This window comes from Pyxicephalus adspersus, chromosome 8 (assembly GCF_032062135.1).
Source record: "Pyxicephalus adspersus chromosome 8, UCB_Pads_2.0, whole genome shotgun sequence".
Taxonomy (NCBI): Eukaryota; Metazoa; Chordata; class Amphibia; order Anura; family Pyxicephalidae; genus Pyxicephalus; species Pyxicephalus adspersus.
The window spans coordinates 20,937,556-20,952,242 of record NC_092865.1 but is presented as its reverse complement, the minus strand read 5'-3'; the positions used below and the strand labels follow the sequence as shown (position 1 = coordinate 20,952,242).

The 14,687-nt window shown below is 37.8% G+C and overlaps 1 protein-coding gene across 1 annotated transcript in view; it reads left to right on the top strand.

The window, feature by feature from the left end:
• COP1 (COP1 E3 ubiquitin ligase) overlaps window positions 1-14,687 on the top strand; it is a 129,053-nt gene that overhangs the window by 36,794 nt on the left and 77,572 nt on the right. The window lies entirely within an intron of this gene.

Here is a 14,687-nt window from a genome sequence, read left to right as displayed (position 1 = left end):
TTTTTTTTTTTTTTTTTTTTTTTCAGTTTAGTTCTGCTTTAACCCATAACTTGCTATCTTTGGCTTGTTTTGCTTATTAAAAGGAAAATTTAAAAAAAGAAAAATACTACAGAGACTCATGGATAGTTTTTCATGTATGTCCCTTGTTAAGGCCATCTCCTATTGATCCCAAATCAATTTTCCCTCTTTCTGATCGCTTCTGTTTACAGTGCTGGAAGAATGTAACACACGCAACTTAATGTGTGGTTATATCATTCTCAAAACTTTATTGTTTGCACACAGTTTATATAACAGTTCAAAGGCATGATCACATGACTACAGACAATTAGCAGACATGACAAGTGTCCTTGTGGTTCTCTTAGAACTAGATATTTTTGTCAAAGTAACAGATATATGGCAGTAAGGAGGAAGGGAAGAATTTCAAGGCAAAAAGGGGGGGAAGCGGACGCTAGTTTACTGATAAGAGTACAACTAGTTTCAACATAATTCAATCATCTACAAAACATAACAAACGTACAAAAATATTTAATATTAAGAATCATCAAAATTCCTCAGCTACTTTCAATTCCCCTTTTTATCCTTCAACAAGGGACAACTACTTGACCTCATACCTCTGTTCCTTTACATACAAATAGACAGCTTGAGGTTCTTGGGCATACATAACTTGAGGGAGCTGATTAATTCTCTGTAGTTGCTGTTCAATTTTTCAATTAACTTAGCTACATATTGATCCTGAATTTGTCCCCCTTTAGTAAGATAAGGGGTTCTTTGGCCCAAGGGGTGGGGAATGGACGTCCCATTAAAATTTCAAAGGGTGATAGCTTATTAACTGGATTGGTTGTCATCCTTATTGGTGTCAAAATGGGATGTGTAAAGTATCATCTTGTGACCCAAAGTTAGAAGTGAGACGCTTTCCACAGCCATTGCACACGCTGCCAGCACACGTAGACAGGCTGGTATGCCTTGCACAGTAACAGGCAGTATGTTAGAGACATATGCCACAGGCCTCAGTTTACCTCCATGCATGTAAGCAAGCACAGCAGCCATGGTTTTACAATTCTCTCTTGCATACAATACAAATGGTCCATTGAAATTTGGCATTCCCAATGCAGGGGCAGAGGTCAGGGATTCTTTTAACATCCCTGTTGTCTGTCCCATTGCTGTTTTGGCAATTACTGTTCAGCCCTTATTACATTGGCCAGTCCCTTACTCTACCATACAAAATGCTGAATACATGGAAATGTAGGGCAGATTGGGGAAAACTAAATACCAGTCTGGTCTGCAAACATAGTATTTGCCACTTTTAGCAGTACAAATTGCATTTGGACTTGTATAGAATATCACAGTAATGCTCTGCTGACCAAAGTTTAGGAAAGGCTGCATTTGTGAGTTGAAAAGGTTATATCAGATACTTTCCAGGCAAATCTTGATTGTCAGGTTTTACGACCTGAATATTTCTGCACAGATCATCTAATTACCATGCACATATTCAGTAAAATTGGAAATCTAGTTTGGAATGTATTAGATTTTCTTTTTAATAGCTTTTTATTCTTCTTTGCAAATTCCCATGTGTCTGTCATTTGATTTATTCCTTCTTTTTGGCTTGTTCACATTTGTACTGAACACCATCTTTCACAATAAGTGTAAATTGGCAGTTTTGTATCGTTATAGCCAATGGTATGACACATTTATTGGTGGGCATGCTGCATTTTGGCTTATGTAATGGGTAAACTATATAAAGGAAACCTGTACCTCATATGTATGGAGGCTGGAACTGCTGAGCTTGTGTAAAAAGTTTGCTTTTTTTTTTTTTGCACTTTCCATATTATCTAAGTTGCAGGATTGTTGTCCAAATCATGTGTTCTATTACCTTAGTGAATTTTCTGTTTTGCATGTTTGTTTTGAGCCAGTGACTTGGAAAGTACTAAAACCAGATGCAGCAAGTCAACTAGCTTTTTATAGGAGGTCTTCCATGACATAATTTTGATTTCTTCTTTGTGTTTTTATTATGGTTTTTCCTTGTTTTCCTGTGTGTCTTTTATCACTATAAAACCAATGACCTTTACAAACTGCAGACTATAGTTTTTTTTCCAAGAGTGTGGATTCTGGGCAGTAGAATGTTTCTTGGTTTTGTGTAAGAAGCTCTTGATCTTCTGATAAAAGTAGAGAGGGTCAAAACTAGAGCTCCTGAAGTGAGGAGCTGAGATGTATTTAAAAGGAAAAAAATCAATGATATATCTTAAACTCTGATATGTTACATATTTCTAATTTTTTCAAAAACTTTCTTTGTGTTACATTTGTGGGCTTTTCTGAGCAAGGACACATATTTAAATATTGTTTAGCAAGTGTTTAAATCTTATTACATGAAGTAATGTCTGCACAAGTTTACTTTAGCTCCCCTGAAACATTCCTCTGTTTAATTTTCCGAAACATCTTTATATCCTCCTAACATTTTCAACACCCTCCTTTTGTGTGTTACTTCCCCTGCCTCCTAGATTGTGTGCTCTCCAGGGCAGAGTCCACTCCTCCTCCTATGTCACTGTCTGTATGTGTCTGTCAATTGTAACCTCTATTTAATGTACAGTGTTGTGTAATATGGTGGCGCTATACAAATCCTTACTTTGTGTGCTCAAAAGTATCAGCACTTCAGTTTAAAAAAAGTTATCTTCTCATGTTGATGCATTTTACCACAGTGGCTTACATCTTATTCTTGGTTTATTCTTCATGGAAATACTGACCTGAAGCATGAATATGAAGTCAGCAATGAAATTGGCTTCCATCCTGCACACTTGATCAAGTCATTTTCCCATCTAATATATTAGTAGTAGTGTTTTCATGTATTTATATAGTGCTGACCTATGCAGCACAACCATAGTCATAGTCATGTCACTAACTGTCCCTCTGAGGAAATAATCTAATCTGTCTTCTATAGTGCTGTGTCCTTAACGCAGTCTACAGCTAATTAATCGCAAAGTATGTTTTTGTGGTGCAAGAATGCAAGTAAAGTCAGTAAATCAGCTCCCCAGTATACTGCTCTAATAGGTTTCCACAGTAGTCCATTTACTGTATATACCCGTGTATAAGCTGATCTGTGGATAAGCGGAGATGTACCTATTTTTACCTTGGAAAACAGGAAAAATAGATTGACTCGCGTATAAGCCTAAGGTGGGAAATGCTGCAGCCACCGACAATTTCAACATTTAAAATAAATTGCATACCAATAAAATTGCTTATTACAGCCATAATACAGTAAACAAATACCATGGTGAGAATTTAGTGGTTAGGTAGGGATACTACTTACTGGACCCAACCACTAAATTCTCTTTAACCTCCTAGGTGGTATGGATTTGTCCGAAACAAGCGGTACTGCATTCAGCCACTGTAGCCCCCCTGGCGTTCTAATTCTCTCTGTATTTCCACGCAAAGAGCGTTACATTTTTTTGCATGGAAATTTATTTTACATTGTTGGCTACAATTCTTGGGCAATTCTTATATAATATACATAATATAATTATATATATTATATGAAAATTTCTTTGTATTGGACTCAATACAGCTGTTTTGTATTGAACGGATATAAAATTATTTGAATTTCCTGCCCCCCACTGACGTATGCAGAGACGTCACCTGGAAGCCGCAGAGCTTGTCTCTGCATTTGCGGCTGGAGCCTGAAGAGAGAAGACGTGCCGGAGGAGCTGCGGGGACCAGGTGAGTAAGTTTTTTTTTTTTTTTACTGAAGAAACTAACCGTGATTGAATTTGGCACCAGAGTGGCTGCTGGATCAGGTGCTTTGTACTTTTTTTTTTTTTTTTTTTTTTTTGCAGCACATGACCCAAATATAGGCCTAGGGGGTCTTTTTCAGCTCATTTTGGGCCCTGAAAAAGGGGTCTTTTGTATGGTACGGTAGTTGGAATATACAAAGGTATTGTAGATTTAGTTTGCATTTACTCATTTTATTAAAAATCAGATACATCTCAATGTATTTAATAATTTAATAATTACAAAGTTAGCCAGTTTTATGGTGGTTTGCTTCTCCATTGTTTTTGGCAGTTCATCAGTTCTGTGCGCAAAGAACATAATTTGATCCAGTGTTTATCACTGTTTAGGAAAAGATAACCCACTGAATTAGCTTGAGTAAGGACGCTTACCTCCTCCTCCTAGTACTAAACTGTTAAGAGAAATGTTACTGTTCTTCTGTAATATAAGGTTAACAAAACACAAGAGCCTGTTTTGTAGGAAACTTTAAGGACTCGGTGCAGTGTCAGCAGAGTGGTTGGCAATTGTGCTAAAAAAATTCACTATTTTTTCTAGTATGAGATGCATACCCCCAAACTCAGGTCAAGGTTGTTATACAAAGATGTCTAAATAATATTTTATTCAAAGTTTAGTGTATAATCGTTGCCCAAATTATGACACAACACTAAAGCAGTCCGGCATGAATTAGTCTACCATATATACTTAAATTTAAATAAACCTGGTATTAATTGAGATACTTATTTTTTACATCACAATACAGATAATCTGCTTTAAATAGTCTAAAGGAATAGGGCATAAAATGTGCTTTGTCACTTCTATCATTCAAATCGGTAATCGATAGAAATGTCAATAAAATAAATCTAAATAGATTAATCCATGATGATTTTTTTTAAACATTAGTTTAAAAGGGTAAAAAAAATCGCACAAGCATAGTCTGTAAGATTTTCATTTTTTCTTCATTTACAGGTAAAGGTATGGTGTATTTTTAATTGGTTGTGATGGGTAACTTGCGTAAATAATCTTTTGTGCATGGTGTCAGTAGATGGTGTTGTGTCTTCAAATAAAGCGTGTAACAAACTCCAATAGCAAGTTTGTTACTTACTTTGCATGAAGACACAACACCATCTACTGATGTGACCTGAGTATAAACTGATTTTTCTTCTAATGGTATTTTGGGGTGTGGTTTGGTTTATACTAAAACAGTCTGTCTCAACCTCTTTAACATGGAGGAAACCCTTTAAATAACTTTCATATCTCAGGAAAGCCTTTCTATAAATTCCTTTGTCCAGGGCTCACAGTACATTTCCAAGGTGGTCAAAGGGAAGAATGTGTGTTACATTGAAGGGGAATGAGAAGAATGTTGCCCTATACTTACAGATACAAAAAACAAACAATGGTCAGTTAAGGTGCCCTAAGAGGCACAAAAATGCTCATTGTTCAAGGTACCCCTAGCAACCTCTGGAGTTCCACTGAATCATGGTTTAAAAACTCAATACCCACTGTATATACACTAGCACAGTAACAGCCTTTGGACATGTTTACAAAAAAAAAATGCTACAGCAACATGCTTCTGGTAGCTTGCATGCTTGGATATTATGATATTCAAACAGGAGTCTGATCCTACAAGTAGTAATAATGTGGCATAACCATGATACCAGAGGAAACCTTTTGATTTCTGCTTTAAAAAAAAATATTTTTTCCAAAATTATTTACTAAATGAGGTAAAGGTTTAAAAAAAAAAACATAACATAACTTGGCTGTATGGCCTACAAAAATATTTCCTGACTTGCCCTCCATAATAAAACTACCGATGTGTTTAAATAAGATTGTAGTTAAGTGAGTTTACCTAGCACTCCACCAAGCAGAGTTAATGATCATCTTTTGTAGCATTTAAATATTGCTTGTATGCGGTCTGAGGACAATGAAATGAAAAATGGATAATTGGAGCATGTACTGTTACCAGTTGTTCACTTTACTCGGCAAAAAATAACATGTTATAACTTGCTTAATGGTAATACTATGACTTGGATATCACAGATTTTTAATAAATGTCACATTTGCATGCTTGTTGAACACTGATATGTGACTTTACATTTTCTCCATAAATTACATAGTAATTTCCCAGTGGTGTGGACTAAAGGAGCCTTCAAATTTCATTTGTAGTTATGTAGTTTTGGGTAGTTCTGGAGACCTCTTTATTTTTCTGGACTTACATGGCAATTTCTTTGTTATTCTTTAAATGCCATGTCATGTACCCTCTAATTTCTTTAGTCCTTCTATTGCTCGCTTACGTTGTGATAAGTAAACCCACCCATTGTTCACGAGTTTTTGATTACTGTACTGCTGGGATTGCCAACCAACAAGTCTTTAGCTCCATTGGTTTGTATTTTTAGCAGTTCCATGGGCCAGATACACAATGATGGTTTGATCATATGATTTTATGGTTTTTCTGAGAGTAAGACTTAGAAGAGCTTTCCAAGTAAAGGAAAAATTCTATATACATACCAATGAAGATGAAATATTATTAAACTCCTTTCCAGAAAGCTGCCTAATAACTGCTTGGATTAACAGGATCCTAAGCAATAACAAGCTGCTGACTTCTTTGTTTACCTCTAGTATTGTGCAGTGGGTGTCAGGTTGTAAAATTTGAGCCTAAACCTTGCACATGTCATTTTGTCTGCTTGAGAAATCTTTAAAACCTGACATTGTGGAAGGATTTACCAGCATTTGGGAACAGATGCCTTTTATTCGCATTTGTGTGCATGCGTCACAAGACACCTTGAAGGAAAATCTACCTAGCTTGACTCGGACAGCAAAAGTAACCTTAGCATGGCATTAACCCTCCCCCAACTCTACAAATACAGGTAAGTATTTGTATTTTTAGGTAATGTAGACTTTCTTGTTGCAAAACACAAGGCAGTGAGTGGTTGCTATCTCAATAAGGCATTTGACTTCCTTGTCCATGGTTCCAATTTTAAGTCTTGTTTTATTGGATAAATACCAGAAGTACATTTTCTATTAAGAGGCCTAGCCCTTTGGGCTTGTGTCTCTACTCCTCTCATAAGTAAGTTCAGTTGCATTACAGACCCATCTAACCATCTTTATCCTACAGCACTGCTGTTTTCTAACCTACACATTTGCAGTTTCTCTTAGAATACATTTTTAGAGAGTGGGCAGAATCTTTGTGCTCAGAAGATTAGAGAAGAAGTGAGAGCTGGAAAGTGACATGACTTAAAATAAAAATGGCAAACACCACATGTGTTAGGACTTGATAAAGTTAGCCCAGTGCCCTTGTATACCAAATGCCCTTCATCACTTTCAATTTAGTAATCAATAGCTTTAATTTAAAATGTTGAAGAAGTTTTGTCAATTTAGCTTGACTCCTTAGAAGGCTTATTTTATTTACTGGACAGCAATAGATGGGTGAAAAATATGTATGCTAATTCTCAGTTGTAAATCAGTGAGGATTTCTTTCAAAATGTCTGAGTTTTAAGGAAATGATTATTTAAATGTATTCCTCTAGTTTTAACTAGAGTACATTAGAGTACATTAAGTATGTTGCTGAGCCCAAGAATGAAATGGACAAATCATTTTCATCAATGCTTAATATGCAGTTCCCAGTGGATCCAAGGACATGTAGTTCCAGACTTGTGTGTCCTGTCCTCTTTTCCCAGAAACCCCCTGGCAAACCAAGGACAAGGTTGCAGACAGTGGCGAGCTCCACAGGGGGTGAATCCACTAACTCGCTTGTTAGGACAAAATGGCCTCCAGGAACAAAGCTAAATTAATCACATATGTGCTGGGTCACCTCTGAAGGCCAAGTTGCCTCTGTTCCGAGTCGCCAGTTTTTATTAAATGCGTTCTATCCTTCTCAGTACAGAATCAGCTAGAGTGAGCCATCATTTTTTTTAATGTTAGGAAATATTAGAGATCTTTGTGAACTGATAGATTTAGTTAGGATATAACTAAATCAACTGTTTTTTGACTCATTAAATTACTTTTTTTTTTTTTTTTCAATTAATTTTGTTTTTATATATAGCGGATATATCAATAAATGTCCCTCAGAGGGGCTCACATTCTAATGTCCCTACCACAGTCATATGTCATTAATATAGTGTAAGGACAATTTTAAGGAGACACCAATTAACCTAACTGCATGGTTTTTGGAATGTGGGAGGAAACGCCCAGGGAAAACCCGTGCAAACACTGGGGGAACTTACAAACTCTTTACAGATTGTGTCCCGGCCAAAATTCTTATCTAGGACCATGGTGCTGTAAAGGCCAGCGTGCTAACCACTGAGTTTGGTTTTCATGGTCTTTTCTCCGTTTCAAAGCAGTCTGATTCCTTTTGTATCACTTTTGAAAGCTGTTGGACTCAAAATGAACTGTGGACTGGCCGTGGTCTAGATTAAATTCCAAGTTTCTATTGTAGGCAACACTGCAGTTGAAATACAAAATTCTTCCCCTAGTACCAATAGGGAGGGCCTAAGTTATAGGAAGCCTGCAATTCCTAAAGTATGTAGAGCGTCCTCCATCTAAAAATGCTAGTTGCTAGACTTTCTGGCTTCAATGATTCTTCCGTCACAAACCCAAGGCAAACATGCCAGTTGGGTTGCAGAAATGTAAATTGTTGTTGGGTTACATGACCAAAGTATTGGTCAGCATGACCTGCAAGCCGCTATCATTTCCTGATGGAGAATCCACAGTTGCAGACTGTATTTTTGTGCAGGTTTCCTTTGAAACTTTTAGGCCTTAAGTCCCACTTTGCAAAGTACAGCACCACGCAGGTAGTTATTGCAGAAAGGGACAGACCACATGCCTTCTGCAACAATCAGTCTTACCTGTCTGATAGCTCCGGGTAACTGTCATGTGCAGCTCACTGGTGATTGCCATAGGAACTCTGCAATCCTGGCTTCCTTTACGTGTGTTGGAAATAAATTAACTCCTGCGCAAGATTTATGTCAGTCTGGCATGGAAAGTCTGATGGCAGTGCCCTGCAATAGAACTGGGATAGGTGAGCTGTGTAAGTATAGTTCTGCTTTAAAAGGACCAGCCATGTTACTTGATTACTAGAGGGAACACAAACCTTTATAAACATATGGAGGTCACCTTTAAATCGTACTCAGTACCCGTGGCTTATAGCTTTAGGACTTTCAGCACTTAATTTTATTGTGCCTAGGTGTCACATAAATGCTCAGTGCTGAGTATATGGTATACAAAACATGCAAATTGATATTTGGACCCCTTAATAGGAACACCAGAATTTTAATTAGCTCTAGGATCTTGTCTCCTGACGAAAGTCTGAATTTGGACAGCAGATGGTGCTGGAAGCATTTATAAAGAGCAAAAAGCTTTAATATTTTCTGACCTATAATAAAATCATTTTGTGCATTCAGGAGAAACGGTGGCATGTAACTGTATCCAATATTTTCTTATGTAATACTTGTAGCCTTTGCAGTGCTTGTCCATAAATATTATTATGCAGTTACTGGAGAGATGAGATAACGTAAGGTTATTTCAGTAGTAATTTGCTAGAGATAATACACATTACATCCAGTTTTTCAGTTGTCTGATCAAAGAATTTTCCTTTTTTACTTTCACATATTTGTGTTGGTAGATACAATTGAGAAGTAGTTGCTTTTGAGCCACAAATTCTAATTTTCCTTTAGACATTGCTTATAATGTTTAAAATTAGTATGTGTTACCCATAAAAGCCAGTCATATTGAGACTAATCAGTGCCTGGAAGTATAACCTTCTGTGTTACACATTGGAACTAGATTCAAGGCATCTCTAGATATTGGTGCCTTTTTGCTGTTCCCAGCCACTAATTGGAGTCAGATTTTCAGATACTAGGTGACAGTTGGAATATGAAAGTTAGTAGATTGGTAGGTAAAGGCCAGTGCAGACTATTCCGGTACAAGACTCGGATTTCAGTCGGAAGCCAACTTTTTTATTGTAAAGATTTACACAGAAATAAAACTGACATTAGTTATCTTACTGCTGTGAGAAACAGAGCCTCATTTAAACTTTCAGTGTGACCCTATTGCAGTTAATCCATTGATAACTTCTATTCTCCTACTGACAATTTTCAGAGCACATTTGAATCAGGGAGTTTGCTATGAGGCAGCACAGAATCTGGCACCATCCTTACTTCAAACAACTTGATATGCAAGACCCAGACTGCAATATAATTCATGGATTGATCAAACTGATGTCATTTTATTTTTTTTTTATTTTTTACAAATTTGCGCCTGGTGACCTTTTTATGCTGAATGTACCTCTGAGCTGCTTCGTACATAAAATAGCTGGTCTTTGGCAAGCAAATATTCTGAGCTTTGCTTTCCTTTGATTATTCAAACATTGAAAAAAATAAAATATTCTGAAATACTGATGTAGGGCTGGCTGTATATGAGTGAATCTTTAAAGTGCATAAATTATTTAAAGGCATGTCGTAGGCTTCTTCGGAAGTCCTTTACATCTTTAGTTGGAGGTTGTAAGAGGAAGAATGATCTATACATCTAGTCTTTTAATCCATTTGTGAATACTGCAAATAAAGGAAATTCATCTCACAAAGCCTTAGGTCAATGTCTCTCTGGTTTTTAATAAGCCTCTTTAGCGAATACATTTTTTTTTCGTAACTTTCAGTCTGTTTTAATAGTAGTGATTTCTTTAGTGATATGCCACTAGATGCAGGATAGATAAATGGAAGACTGGAAGTTAAGAGTTAATAAAAAAGCATCATCAGACAGGTATGTATACTATGGAAACATTGCAACAGTGCTTAAAATTTAAAAGACCCTAATTCATGTCCTAAATTTACTAAAGCCGGACTTATGCCTTAATATCTGATTGTAGCGCACTGGTTCCATGTTATTGCTTGTTTACTGTATTCATAACCCCCAACACTCTACTCATTGCTGTATATTAAATATTGGTTGGAAACCACAAACATATAAAAACAATGAAAGAGGAGGACAGGATCCTGCCCAAAAGAGTTTTTGATCTAAGAGGTGGGTGAAAGTAGTACACAATAGGAGGGGGATGTGGAATGGTGGTTAAGTAATGAGGGATTTAAAGACACAGGCGAAGACAGGTAGGTGATTTTTTTTTTTGTTGAAAGATCCCTTTAAAAACAACTTTGTGGATAGGATATCCAACTTATGCTGGATAGGATGAGGAAAAAAATTGCAGAGAGTCAGGGCAGCTGTAAAGAAGTGCTGGAGCTGTTCGTGTGATGAAGTTATGAGTGAGGAAGTCATTGGAAGAGTGAAGAGAGCAGCTAGGGGAGTATTTTTGTATCCGTTTTGTGTCAGAAAGGTAAGTGGGACAAGAACTGTGGAAGGATTTATTGGCAAAGCACAGGAGCTTAAAATCGATTATGAAGTAAAATGGAAGCCAAAGAAGAGAATTGTAAGGAGAAGCGGCAGAGGAGGAGTGTTGGGAAGGATGGATGAGTCTGGCTGCAGCATTCATAATAGATTGTAGAGGAAAGATTTGGGTTAGTAAAATACCAGAGAGGAGGATGTTACAGTAGTCCAGACGAGCGATAAGAGCGTGTACAAGGTGTTTGGTGGTCTCTGGGGACAGGTAGGGGCAGATTTTGGAGACGGTTGTACAAGTGAAAATGACAGGACCTGGATGTTCTGAAGATGAGGACAGAATCAAAGGTGACTCAAAGACAGCGTGATATTAATACAGATATAAAATGATACAAAAGTCATGAGAAATTATGGTGAGGTTCAAAAGTGTTGATTGTACAGTATCATAAACTGTAAAGAAAAATATTATGATTAAGACTACACCATGAGACCAAACATTGTCTCATGGGGTGAAATACTAAATTTTTTATATCAATCCCTAATAGATACTATAACCAACATGAAAGGAGGTGTTACACGGGCTGGTAGGGCACTTTCTGACGATATGAGACATTATAGTGGAAGGAGGAAACGAAATTAGAGTTTAGGAAAAAGTGACTTAAAACTCAGCATATCGTTCTGACCAAGGTATTTAGTAGCTTGTAAGATCACTATCTTTTTGCATTCCGATTGTAAGAGTAACGTATCGATGTCCCCTCCCTGTGGATGTGGGGGGGATTTATTCCTTGCGGGTCACAGTTATGCTTCCTTGCCATATGATGACTCAGTGGGGTGGTAATTTTTCCATTAGTCACAGCATTAACGTGCTCGTAGATACGTTTATGTAGAGGTCTTTTTGTTTTGCCTACATAGTATGCACCGCATACACATGTAATCATATAGATGACTCCCGGAGTTGCGCAATCTATGTAATGTCTTGGATGGTGTGTTTGTCCAATAGGTAAGAGTATATTCATGGATTCGGTGACCCATTTACACTGAGAACATCGTCCGCAACTGAAGGTGCCTCTTGTGCCGCTCATAGTAGAGGTATTGGAGAGGAAAAATAGCTCGACACTAGTTGAGCGTTGAGGGATGATGCTTTGCGGAAGGTCAGTTGTGGCCTGTCACCTATATATTTATTGGCTTGGGCAGCGACTTTCAGGATATGTTGTAATGTTTTTTTGGGATATGCACGTTGTGCGAGTCTCTCCTGGAGTGCTTTTACTTCTATTTTGAATGTTATGCCTAAAGAACAATTGTGTCTCAAGCTCAATTACTGACTATAGTGAATACTTTTAATCAATGGTTGAGGATGTGCGCTTTAAGCGTGCAGGGTTGGGTTTCCTGCTGTAGACTTTCTATATAAAGAAGTGGATATCTTGTTGTCCTTGTTGATAAATAAGTAGTCGACATACTTTAGGTAAAGACATACATTATTGTGTTCTGCTGTGAACAAATTGTAGTCATTCACTTGAATCTTTTGAATGAGTTGGTTGATGAGATGTATGGGACCCCATCCAGAACTTAAAAATATTGTCTATGTAGCATTGCCATGAGAATATGTGGGGACCAAAGTGGGTGATGGTGGAAAAGATTTCCCTCTCCCATTCGCCAAGGTATAAATTGGCGTAAGAGGGAGACATTTGGTCTCCATGGCAACACCTTGGGTCTGGAGGTACAAGATGCCGACGTGAAGACCTTCCTTTCCAGGATATATCCTAATAATCATTGAATTAAATTGTTTTCTTCAGATGCCGCAGGTCAATGTCTTGTGGGGCATTGAGATATCGTGGCTAGACCTTTTTCATGAGGAATGCTAGAATAGAGCGCTTCCACATCTATAGTTACTAATGTGGTGTTGAGTGGAACATGTAGGTTTTTAGATTTAAGCAGCTCTATAGTGTCTTTTAAAAACAAAGGCATCTGTGTTACAAGTGGTTGTAAGTAAGCATCATTCAGTTCACTCGAATGTGATGGTATTGAGTATATCCCATAAACTATTGGTCATCCAGTTGGGTTTTGGAAGTTCCTATGAATTTTGGGCAATGTGTAAAAGGTTGGTATCAAGGGATGTTGAATTAGGAGATAATCCTTTGAGGGTTTCAAGACCGTTGGGAGATATTGTTGGATACCATTCCTTATTTTCCAAAATTAGAGGCAGACAGACTTGTAATGGGTGGTGTTCATTATTACAATGTTGCCTCCCTTGTACGACGGTTTTATGACAATATCTTTATTTTTCTTGAGGTTATGTACCTCTTTTCTCATAGCTGCAGTGAATCTGTATGGGGTATGTACTCCTTCGAGGTTTGCCTTTTGAGTATGTCTGTTGTAACTAAATCAACAAATAATTGTATGCAAGGATTCAAAGAAAGTTGTGAAAAGAATCCCGATTTGGGTTTTCTTGATAACAGGTTCTTTTCAGAAGCTGTTGTTACCATGGTGTCTTCCTGTGGTTCACTAGAATTTCTGGCTAACAGGTCAAAAGTAACCCCCTCTCCATAAGGCACAGGGGGGTTGACGTCGTTACCCATGTTTGACTGTTAAATTACAATAATTTTGTTATATGCACTTTCCTGAATAAGGAAAAGATATGTACCTTTTTTAATACACTGCCACTAAGCAAATACCTTGGTTTTCTTTCAGAATGCAAATGGAAAAAGTAATGGTGCTGGAAAAAATTTAAAACTCTGGGACGTGTCTCATTCTGTCATTCACTGTAGCTACCAGCTTGTAGTAGGTACAGGCTTCCGATACCAACTTAATTTTAAAATAAAGAATATTTAGCTACTAAGCAAATTCTTTGGCAATATTACCTAGTAAGTCACTGGTGTGGATTAAAAAAACAAAGACTGAAAGTCAAACTTTACTGCTTAATCTACCTTTTTGTTAGGAAGGAAAACTGAAATCACCCCACAATGAAGGGAATTCTGACTTTGTCACCAGAACAGGTGTCCGACTGAACGGTCCCCCTCGTTACCTGTTCTGTTAAACAATCATAGTTCTCCCCAGAGGTTTTTAGCCGGTTGCTCCGCCCGGCTGCTTTGAATACCCCGCCCAGCTCTCGGCAGCTCTCATCCTCGGATGCACGGATCTCAGTGAGGCTGCTCTGTGCTCCTTGTCATCCGTTCAGAGGATTGCTGCTGCCGATGAGAGGTGAGCACACAGGTCAGCCTTCATGTGAAGGAGACACAGGCAGCCCCACCCCCATCTCATAGTACGAGCTCGTATTTCTGTTTAAAAAAAAATCTGCCTGTGAAATGTATCCACTGTGTATGAAGTCTGCGTGTCATTCTGCACCCTCACAGCTCTGTGTACAAACCTCCATATCTCCTAAGCTGTATGTCACAATGACCTGTAACTTTCAGGGTGTACAGGGGACCCTCATAGATACCAATTATTACAATTTCAGCCCACCAGGTTCAAACAATTTCAAGATATGGGGGTCACAAATGTAAAAAGTTTGGGGTTGCTGATTCAGGGGAAAGTGGAACTAGGAGTCCTGAATTGAAAGTGCAAAATTGGGGACCCCCGGAGCCACAAACATAGCAAGGAACATTGGGGTGGGG